This window comes from Tamandua tetradactyla, chromosome 21 (genome assembly GCF_023851605.1).
Source record: "Tamandua tetradactyla isolate mTamTet1 chromosome 21, mTamTet1.pri, whole genome shotgun sequence".
NCBI classification, from domain to species: Eukaryota; Metazoa; Chordata; class Mammalia; order Pilosa; family Myrmecophagidae; genus Tamandua; species Tamandua tetradactyla.
Genome location: NC_135347.1, coordinates 22,156,291 through 22,168,319, shown reverse-complemented (window position 1 = coordinate 22,168,319; position 12,029 = coordinate 22,156,291). Strand labels below are relative to the sequence as shown.

Genomic DNA, 12,029 nt, shown 5'->3' with positions numbered 1-12,029 from the left:
AGTTGGAATAGAAGACATAACCACTGACCCTGCAGAAATAAAGGAGGTACTGAGTGGATACTATAAACAACTTTAAGCTAATAAAATAGACAATGCAGATGAAAGGACAATTTCCTAGAATTATATAAACAACCAACACTGACTCAAGAAGAAATAGACAATCTCAACAAATCAAGCACAATTAAAGAATTGAATCATTCATTAAGAAGCCCCCAAAAAGAAAAGTCCAGGACCAGGTGGCTTCATATATGCATTCTACCTAACAGTCAAAAAAGAATTAATATAAACCCTTCTCAAATTCTTCAAAAAAATTGAAGAGGAGGGAAAGCTACCTAACTCAGTCGATGAAGCCAATATTACCCTAATATCAAAGGTAAACAAAGATATAAGAAGAAAAGAACAGACAAATCTTTCTAATGAATATGGATGCAAAAATCCTCAACAAAATACTTTCAAATTGAATCCAGCAACACATTAAAAGAATTATATTTTATTACCAAGTGGAAAATATTCCAGGTTTGCAAGGATGGTTCAACATAAGAAAATCAATTAATATAATATACCACGTGGTCATCTAGATTGACAGAGAAAAGGGATTTGACTAAATTCAACATACTTTCTTGATGAAAACACTTCAAAGAATAGGAATAGAAAGAATTTGCTCAACATGATAAAGGGAACATACAAAAAACCCACACTTAATATCATCCTCAATAAAGAAAGAATGAAAGCTTTCCCTCCAAGATGAGGAACAAGACAAAGAGCCCATTGTCACCACTGTTATTGAACATTGTGCTGGAAGTTCTAGCCAGAGCAATTAAACAAGAATAAGAAATTAAAGGCATCCAAATTGGAAAGGAAAAAGTAAAACCTTCACTGTTTGCAGATGACAGGACACTATAAGTAGAAAATCCTGAAAAATCTATAACAAAGCTACTAGAGCTAATGAATGAGTACAGCAACATGGCAAAGTACAAGATCAACACCCCAAAATCAGTACAGCTTCTACACACTAGGGATGTGCAATGTGAGGAAAACATCGAGAAAAAAATCCATTTACAATAGCAACCAACAATAATTAAATATTTAGAATAGATTAAATAAGGATACAAAAGACCCATATGCAGAAAACTACAAGAAATCATGGAAGACCTAAATAAATGGAAGGGAATGCTGTGTTCATGGAATGAAAGACTAAATATAGTTAAGATGTCAATGCTACACAAATTGATTTATAGATTTATGCAATATTAATTAAAATCCCAACAACTTTCTTGGCAGAAACAGAAAAGCCATTAACCAAATTTATTCAGAAGGACAGGGTGTACCAACTAGTTAAAAACACTTGAGAAAGAAAAATGAAGTGGGAGGTCACACACTACCTGACTTTAAAGCATATTACAAAGCTACAGAGGCTAAAAATAATAATAATAATAATAATAAAAGCATGGTACTAGCATAAAGATAAATATATTGACCAAAGGAATTGGATTGAGTATTAGAAACAAACCCTCTCATGTATGGACATTTGATCTTTGATAAGGCAGTCAAACCAATCCACCTAGGGCAGAGCAGCCTCTTCAATAAGTGGTGCTTGGAGAACTGGATATTCATATGCAAAAGAATGAAAGAGGATCCACATCTCATACCCTATACAAAAACTAACTCAAGATGGATCAAAGAGCTAAACATTAGAGCTAAGACCATACAACTTTTAGAAGAAAATGTAGGGAAATATCTTATAAATCTTGTAATACGGGTGGTTTCCTAGACCTTACACCTGAAGCATGAGCACTGAAAAAAGAAATAGATAAATGGGAACTCCACAAAATTAAACACTTTTGTGCATCAAGGAACTTTGTCAAGAGAGTAAAAAGACAGCCTACACAGTGGGAGACAATATTTGAATACCACAACAGATAAGGAAGTATTTAGTATCCAGAATACATAGAGATTCTTCAACTCAACAACAAAAAGACAAACAACCGAATTTTAAAATGTGCACTTCTCAGAAGAGGAGTTACAAATGAGTAAAAGGTACATGAAAAGATACTCAACTTCACTGGTCAGTAGGGAAATGCAAATCAAAACCATAATGAGATATCATCTGACATCCACAAGAATGGCCAGTATCAAAAAAAAAAAAAAAAACAGAAAATGACAAATGCTGGAGAGGATGTGGAAAAAGAAGCACACTTGTCCACTGTTGGTAGGAATGTAAAATGATACAACCTCTGTAGAAGGTAGTTTGGTGGTTCCCCAGGAAACTAAATAGAACTGCCTTATGATTTAACAATCCCATTACTAAGTATATATTAAGAGGAACTGAGGGCAAGAACACAAATGGACATTTGCACACCAGTGTTTACAGCAACATTATTTACAATTGCCAAGAGATGGAAACAGCCCAAATGTCCATTAATGGATAAGTCGTTAAACAAGCTATGTTAATGTATACAATGGAATATTATGCAGTGATAAGACAGAATAAAGTCATTAAGCAAGTACCAACATGGATGAACCTTGAGGACATTATGCTGAATGAAATTAGCCAGAAACAAAAGGAAAGATACTATATGGTCTCAGGAATATGAACTAACATTAATGAATGAACTTTGAGATTAAGTTAAGAACAAAGGGTACCAGGAGATAGAAATAGGGTAGAGACTGGGCATTTAGTGCTGAAGGAATACAGATTGTGCTACAGGGTTGACTGTAAAAATTCAGAAATGGATAACAAAACACTACTGTAATGTAGCACAATAATATAAGTACCCTGAAAAAAAAGCTTTAAGTTATTAAATCATAAAGTAAATGGTTTGAAGATAATTTTTCTTTAGATTTAACATGTTGGAGTAAACCAAGAGATAATTAAATATAAAATATATTATAGTTCCTTTCCTTAGATAAAGTTTGACTTTGCTTAAATTGAAAAAAAAAAAGAAGCTCACAAAAAAGAAAAGTCCAGGACTAGATGGGATCACATGTGAATTCTACCAAGCATTCAAGAAAGAATTAGGAATTCTTTTCCTAATCCTGCTCACACTCTTCAAAAAATTGAAGAGAAGGGGAAGCTATTTAACTCATTCTATGAAGCCAAGATCATCCTCATACCAAAGCCAGATAAAGATACTACAAGGAAAGAAAATTACTAACCAATCTCTTTAATGAATATAGACATGAAAAATTCTCAATAAAATACATGCAAACCAAATCCAGCAGCACATTAAAAGAATTGTATACCATGATCAGTTATGTAAGGCTGGTTTAACATAAGAAAACAATTAATTAATATACCATATCAACAAATCAAAGCAGAAAAACCACATAATCATCTTGATTGAATAGGCATTTAACAAATTTCAACAATTTTCTTATTGAAAAATAGTTCAAAGGATAGGAATAGAAGGGAACTTCCTCAATACCATAAAGGGAATATATGAAAAAGCCACAGTTAACACCATCCTTAGTGGGGAAAGAGTGAAAGCTCTCCCTCTAAGATCAGGAACAAGACAAGGATGCTCATTGTCTTGTTATTCAACATTGTACTGGAAGTTTCAGCCAGACCCATTAGACAAAAGGCGTACAAATTGGAAGGAAGAAGTAAAACCTTCAGTGTTTGCAGATGACATGATATCAGTTGAAAATTGCAAAAAAATCTACAGCAAAGCTACTACAGCTGATAAATGAGTATAGCAGAGTGGCAGGGTATTACATTAACATCCAAATATCAGTAGTGTTTCTGTATACTAGCGATAAGCAAACTGAGGAAGGAATCAAGAAAAAAATTTCATTTACAATAGCAACAAAAAGAATAAAATATTTAGGAATACATTTAAACAAGGTTACAAAAGACTTACACATAGAAAACTACACAAAATTTCTAAAAGAAGTCATGGAAGACCTAAATAAATGGAAGTGTTCATGGATCAGAAGACTAAATAGTTAAGGTATCAATTCTAAACAAATTGACTTATAGATTCATGCAATACTAATTAAAATATCAAGAACTTTCTTGGCATAAATAGAAAAACCAATAACCAAATTTACCTGGAAGGGCAGGGTGTCACGAATAGCTAAAAATATCTTGAAAAAGAAAAATGAAGTGGGAGGTCTCACACTACATGACTTTAAAGCATATGTCAAAGCTTCAGTGGTCAAAACAGCATGGTACTGGCATAAAGACAGATATACCAACCAATGGAATTGAATTGAGTGTTCAAAAATAGACACTCTCATCTATGGACAACTGATCTTTTATAAGGCAGTCAAGCCAATCCACCTGGGACAGAGAAACCTCATCAGTAAATGGTCTCTGTAGAACTGGATAGTCACATGCAAAAGAATGAAAGAGGATTCATATCTCACACACTATATAAAAACAACTCAAAATGGATCAAAGACCTAAACATTAGAGCTAAGACCATAAAACTTTGAGAGAAAATGTAGGAAAATATTTTATAAATCTTGCAATAGGGGGTGGTTTCCTAGACCTTACACCCAAAACACAAGCACGAAAAAAGAAGTAGATAAATGGGAACTCCACAATATTAAACACTTTTGTGGATCAACAAACTTTGTCAGGAAAATAAAAAGGCAGGCTATGCATTGGGAGAAAAAAATTGGATACCACATACAAGATAAGGTTTTATTATCCAGAAGATATAAAGAGATTCAACTCAACAAAAAGACAAACAACTCAATTAAAAAAAGGGCAAAAACATGAACAGATACTTCTCAGAAAAAGGAAATACAAATGGCTAAAAGGCCCATGAACAGATGTTCAACTCCACTGGTTATTAGGGAAATGCAAACCAAAACCACATCTGACACCCACTAGAATGACCAGTATCAAAACAAACAGAAAACAACAGATGCTGGAGAGGTTGTGGAGGGACATATTCACTGTTGGTGGGAAGGTAAAATGGTACAACCACTCCGGAAGGCACTGTTCTAGTTTGCTAGCTGCCGGAATGCAATATACCAGAAACGGAATGGCTTTTAAAATTTAATGAGTTGCTAGATTACAGTTCTAAGTCTGAGAAAATGTCCCAGTTAAAACAAGTCTACAGAAATGTCCAATCTAAGGCATCCAGGGAAAGATACCTTGGTTCAAGAAGGCCGATGAAGTTCACGGTTTCTCTCTCATCTGGAAAAGCACATGGTGAACACGGTCAGGGTTTCTCTCTCATCTGGAAGGGCACATGGTGAATATGGCATCATCTGCTAGCGTCTTCTCCTGGCTTCCTGTTTCGTGAAGCTCCCCGGGAGGCATTTTCCTTCTTCATCTCCAAAGGTCATTGGCTGGTGGACTCTGCTTCTCATGGCTATGTCATTCTGCTCTCTCTGAATCTCTCATTCTCCAAAATGTTTCCTCTTTTATAGGACTTCAGAAACTAATCAAGACCCACTCAAATGGGTGGAGACATGTCATCCCCTAATCCAGTTTAACAACCATTCTTAACTAAATCACATCAACCAGGGAGATGATCTCATTACAGTTTCAAATATACAGTATTGAATAGAGATTATTCTACCTTTAAGAAATGGGATTTATATTAAAACATGGCTTTTCTTAGGGGGCATACTTCCTTTCAAACCAGTACAGGCACTTTGGCGGTTCCTCAGGAAGCTAAGTATAGAATTGCCACATGATCCAGCAATCCCATTACTAGGTATATATTCAGAGGACCTGAAGGCAAGGACACAAACGGACATTTACACACCAATGTTTATAGCAGTATTATTTATGATTGCTGAGAAATGGAAACAGTCCAAGTGTTCATCAATGGATGAGGGGATAAACAAGATGTGGTATATACATATGATGAAATATTATGCAACAGTAAGACAGAATAAAGTCATGAAGTATGTAACAATGTGGATGAAACTGGAAGACATTTTGCTGAGTGAAATTAACTAGAAACAAAAGGAGAGATAATGTATGGTCTTACTAATATGAACTAACATTAATGAGTGAACTTTGAGAGCTGAAGTTAGGAATACAGGTTATCAGGAGATAGAAATAGGGTAGAGACTGGGCATTAAGTGCTGAAGATTGTGCAACAGGACTGACTGTAAAAATTCATAAATAGATAGCACAATACCACCAGATTATAGCATAATAACATAAGTACATTGAATGAAGTTGAATGTGAGTATGATTGAGGGAGGACTGGGGACATTATAAAACCAGGAGGAAAGATAGAGGATAAAGACTGAGATGATATAACTTAGGAATGCCTAGTGGGGACAATGATGGTGATTAAATGTACAAATAAAAACATTTTTGCATGAGGGAGAACAAATGAATGTCACATTGCAAGGTGTTAAAAATGAATGGTATACAGGAAAAAGTACAATCAATGCAAGCTAGGGTTTATAGTCAACAATAATATTACAGTCAACAGTAATATTGTAATATGCCTCCACTGAATGTAATAAAGGCATTATGCCAAAACTAAATGTCAACAGGTAGACGACATGGGGGAGGGATATGGATTCTTTCTGGAAGAGAAGGAAATGTCTTCATATAGGTTCTGGTGCAAAGTCATGTCTATTTACTCAGGTTGGACTGTATGATGTGCGAATAAAACTGTTTAAAAATGAACAGAAAGCCCTGTTGTGATTGCGTCCTATGCAACTATTCTTTGTGACAGTGGTTGTCTATCTCTGTATGTCTTCTTTCCTGTCTAAGTGCATGCCACCACCCCATGGAAGATTCGATGGCATGGACATGAGCTCCTTGAGGCTCCAGAACTATCTTTTCAGTTGTGAATTAAAGGCTGACAAAAATTATCATTTTAAGGTGGATAATGATGAAAATGAGCACCAGTTATCTCTAAGAACAGTCAGCTTTGGGGCTGGTGCAAAAGATGAATTGTACACTGTTGAAACAGAGGCAATGAATTATGAAGGCAGCCTAATTAAAGTAACACTGGCAACTTTGAAAATGTCTGTACAGCCAACAGTTTCCCTTGGAAGCTTTGAAATAACACCACCTGTAGTCTTACGGTTGACGTGTGGTTCAGGGCCTGTGCATATTAGTAGACAGCACTTAGTAGCTGTGAAGGAAGATGGAGAGTCAGAAAATGAAGACAAGGATGATGTGAAACTCTTCAGTATATCTGGAAAGCGATCTGCTACTGGAAGTGGTAGCAAGGTTCCACAGAGAAAAGTAAATCTTGCTGCTGATGAAGATGATGATGAAGAAGATGATGATTTTGACGATAAGGAAATGGAAGAAAAAGCTCCAAGGAAGAAATCTATATGAGATATATCAGCAAAAAATGCACAGAAATAAAAACAGAATGGAAAAGACTCAAAACCATCAACATCAAGATCAAATCATCAAGAATCCTTCAAAAAACAAGAAAAACTCCTAAAACACCCAAAAGACCTAGTTCTGCAGAAGACATTAAAGCAAAAATGCAAGCAAGTATAGACAATGGTGGTTCTCTTCCCAAAGTGGAAACCAAGTTCAATTACGTGAAGAATTGCTTCTGGATGACTAACCAGGAGGCTATTCAAGATCTCTGGCAGTGGTGGGAGTCTCTTTAAGAAAACAGTTTAAACAGTTTGCTAAAACTTTCTGTCTTATTCCATTTCTTAACAACTGATATCTGGCTGTCCTTTTTATAATGCACAGGAAAACTTTTCCTACTGTGTCTGATAAATGTTGTCCAGGTCCCTTGGCCAAGAATTTGTTGTCCAAAATGCCTGTTTAGTTTTTAAAGATGGAACTCCACCCTTTGCTTGGTTTTAAGTATGTATGGAATGCTATTTTAGAACACAGGAGCAGTGGTTAGACAAATGAAAATGGGGGGGGGGGGAGACAAATGTACATGTGAAATAAACTCCGTATTTTAATTTATAAAAAAAATGAACAGAGAGAAACAAGTGTGAGAGAAAATGCAGAGAAAGAGAAATACCTGTTCACTGTTGGTAGGAAAACTGAGAGGGGGCAGCCCCTTGAAGGGGAGTGAGGCAGTTTCACAGGAGGTGAAAGGTGGGGTTGCCATATGATCCAGAAACCCCATTACTCAGTATATACCTGGAGGAATTGAGTGTTGGGGCAAAAATGGACATTTGCACACTGGTGTTTGTGGTGGCAGTGTTTCCAGTTCACAACGGATGAAGGTGGCCTAAAGGTACAATGACCAAGAAATAGAAGGGGAAATTGTAGTGTATACATACAATGGACAACTGAGCAGCTGCAAGAAGGAATGAAGTTGTTAAGTGAATGAAAATTGAGAACTTGTGCATGTTGAGTGAAGCATCAGAAGCAAAAAGACACATATTATCATGCCTTATTCACAAGGTCTAACTATAATATAAAAACTCGGTGAACTGAAGTCAAGAGCATGAGTTATCAGGTTGGGGCCTATTGTAAAGGGTCCTAGATTGTAAGCCCTTATAGCAGTCATATATTTTCAGGACTTGTAACTGCTATTTCTAAATTCTGACATACTGAGCTGTTTGTATGTAACCTGGTCTTTCCCAGAATCTTAGGGTATTTGTGTGACACCTGAGACTCAGAGTTAGAGCTCTGAAACTATGAAAGACAGCAGTACATAACTATTTACAGAAACTGTTTAAAAAGTTGAAAAAGTGATCAGACTTCAATGAGAGATATGAATGAAGCTGATCTGGATAGGACTAAGGTAGATTAGAAACAGGGTAAAGGATGATAGTGTCATCTTCAACTTCTGTTTTACACCAAAGGGAGAGACATTTATTTGGTGCAAAATTTATATTTTGGGTATCATTACCTAATTTAACTTGAATGGTCAGTTTAGTTGACACCATAAGTATATGGAATCTTGAATAGGGCATGAGATTTTCTTTTGTCCAGATTAATGTGATGCCACGATATATCACAAAGTAATTTAGACAATAAATAAAGAAGCATTTGCAAAGTCCCCTTGGTTGACTGGGGAGAAAGGAGGAAATATTCAGTTTCTTCATTTGGAGAATTCCTGATATTTGCACAAGCAGTGGAGACAACCAAATCAGTACTCTGAACCTTTGATCTTGGGGTTCGTCTCTATAAAACTCATCCCTGCAAAGGAGAAGCTAAGCCTACTTATAATTATGGCTAAGACTCACCCCCAGAGAACCTCTTTTGTTGCTCTGACGTGGCTTCTCTCTCTACACTAACTTGGCAGGTGAACTCACTGCTCTCCCTGCTACAAGGGTGAGTATTGTATGTATGCTCAAGTAGTCCACTGTATGTATACACTACAATTCCCCCTTCTATTTCTCAGTCATTGTACCTTTAGGCCACCTTCATCCGTTGTGAACTGCAAACACTGCCACCATAAACAGGGGTGTAAATCTCCCTGGCAACCTGGGACAGAACTCCCAGAATGAGCTGGGACCCAGCATCATGGGACTGAGAGAGCCTTCCTGACCAAAAGGGAAAAAAGAGAAATGAGACAAAAAGAGTTTCAGTGGCTGAGAGATTTCAGAGTTGAGAAGTTATCCTGGAAGCTATTCTTATGCATTGTATAGATATCCCTTTTTAGTTTATGATGTATTAAAGTGACTGGAGGGAAGTACCTGAAACTGTTAAACTGTGTTCCAGTCACCTTGATTCTTGAAGATGGCTGTATAATGATATAGCTTGTAAAGTGCTGATTGTGTAATTGTGTAAACCTTGTGGCTGATGCTTCCTTTATTCAGGGTATGGAAAGATATGTAAAAATGTGGAAAAAGAATAAATAAACAATAGGAGGGATAAGGGATAAAATAAAATGGGTAGACTGAAATACTAGTGGTGAGAAGGATGGGTAAGGGACATGGATGGATATATGTATCTGTCTGTTTTTTTCTGGAGTGATGCCAATATTCTAAAAATGATTATGGTGATGAATAAACAACTATGCAATTATATTGTGAGCCACTGATTGTACACCATCAATGGACCATATGTGTGTGAAGATTTGTCAATATAAATATTAAAAGCTAAAAAATAACTAGTTATAAAAATATAACTGATGTATGTGCAGGCCACAGTGGCTCAGCGGCAGAGTTCTCGCCTGCCATGCCAGAGATCCGGGTTTAATTCCTGCTACCTGCCCATGTAACAAAAAGAATAAATATATATATATATAATTGATGCAATAAAAAATATATAAAGAAGATAAATAGCAGGATAGATACAACTAAAGAATGAATTTTTGATTTACTGTCTAAATTACTCTGTGATATATCGTGGCATCACACTAAATTACAATTCATTATAAATAATGAATTATTTATAATTCATTATTCATGTCCCACATATCAGGGAGAGCAGTGAGTTCTAAATCAATCCCAGATTAGGGATCCTTACAAAGTTGAAAACTGAAAACAGTCTTGAAGAAATTACTGAAATAAAAATAAAAGAAACAAAATCAAGAAGATGATGCATTTATGCAGGACATAAGAGTCATCAAATCTTATTTGTTGTTTTACAGACTAACTAAACTAAACAAAAACAAAAACAAAAAAAGGAAAAAAATACAAAGAATAAAAACAAGAAGCAAGTAAATAAAAGAGCAGAAATCAATAAAATACTGAAGAAAAAAGCAATAGGTACTAACAAATTAGATTTTGTTAACAAATAAGGTTAACAAAGATTGCTTTTCTGAAAACATTAAGAATATTAATAAATATTTACATATCTTTTTCAAAAGTCATCACAAGGGAAGGTGATAAAAAGATGTAAAGACAATGCAAAGGAAAAGCATAAAGTTAAATGTATGTGTGAACAACTTATACATTAATAATCTAAAGTTTAGATAAAATGGATAAATTCCTAGAAAACATAACATGCCAAAATTGGCATATGAAGAAACAGATACCTTGACTATAATAAATAGGTTTTAGACATAGAATAGTAGTCAAAACTTGCTGTTCATAAAGCCCGTTCAAGTGAGTTCAAGGCTCACATGGTTTTATAAGTGGGTTCTAATAAACATTTAAGAAATATTAATAGATATATAATAAAAGTTGTGCCAGCAAAGTGAAAAAGTATGAAATGAGCCCAGCTCATTTTAGAAGGCTAATGGAAGGTTGACTCCAAAACCAGACAACATAGGAAAATAAAAATAGGGGTCCACTTCACTTAAGAAATCAATAGGGGGGGAAATAAACTTTAAATAAAGTATTAGTTAACTGAATCCAACATTATATTAAAAAATAATAACATAATGATTCCATGGGGTATTCTGCAAGATAAATGTGTCTGACATTATTATATGGTGAGCTTAATTGATACAGAAAAGCATATGATAAAGTTTATAAGCTATTCATGATTTCTTTTTAAAAAACTGTAACAAAATAGAACTGGAAGAGAACTTCCTTAAATTAGTGAAGGTCACATAGGGATGCTGCTATATTTAAACTTGATTTAACACCTGATAATGAACTCAGTAACATAACAGATTCAAATAAATTTTCAGTTTTAAATTTTCCTATCTCAGCTTGTGGAATCCACAATCCAAAAGTCATGAACTACATATAACCTGTTACTTCAGATAACCTTGCTAACTCCAACCCACTCTCAAAGTCAGAACCCAAATAATCTTACATAGCAAGTGTTTTAGCTTGTTAAAGCTGTCAAAATGCAATACACCAGAGAGATGGTTTCGCTTTTATAAAGGAGATTTATTAGTTTTTATAAGTTACAAATTAACTAATTTGGGAAGGCACATGGTGACTGTGCTCACTCCCCACGGACCTGGCTTCTCTGTTCAAATAGCTTTCCCCGGGGCATTTCATTTCTACATCTCCAAACCTCTGGGTCTTTGTCAGCACTGAGCTGAACTATGCTGAACTCTGCTCAGCTCTGCTGAGTTCTGCTGAACTATGTCTCTTTCTTTTGAGCTCTTCTTTTAAGCCTCCTGCTAACTAAATGAAATCTCACTCATTGAGGAAGGCACTCCCCTTAGTTGACCACATGTAATGAGCCAAAAATGAAATTCAGATACTGATGATTAAAATCGATAGCAAAACAAATGGTCACCATCCCCTGGCCAGGTGAT

At 35.4% G+C, this 12,029-nt stretch overlaps 1 protein-coding gene and 1 pseudogene across 1 annotated transcript in view; one reads left to right on the top strand and one right to left on the bottom strand.

Annotated features, from left to right (window-relative positions):
• The window catches only part of FBXL17 (F-box and leucine rich repeat protein 17), a 574,971-nt gene that overhangs the window by 429,596 nt on the left and 133,346 nt on the right, over positions 1 to 12,029 (bottom strand). The window lies entirely within an intron of this gene.
• On the top strand, positions 6,714 to 7,560 carry LOC143665520 (nucleophosmin pseudogene; annotated as a pseudogene).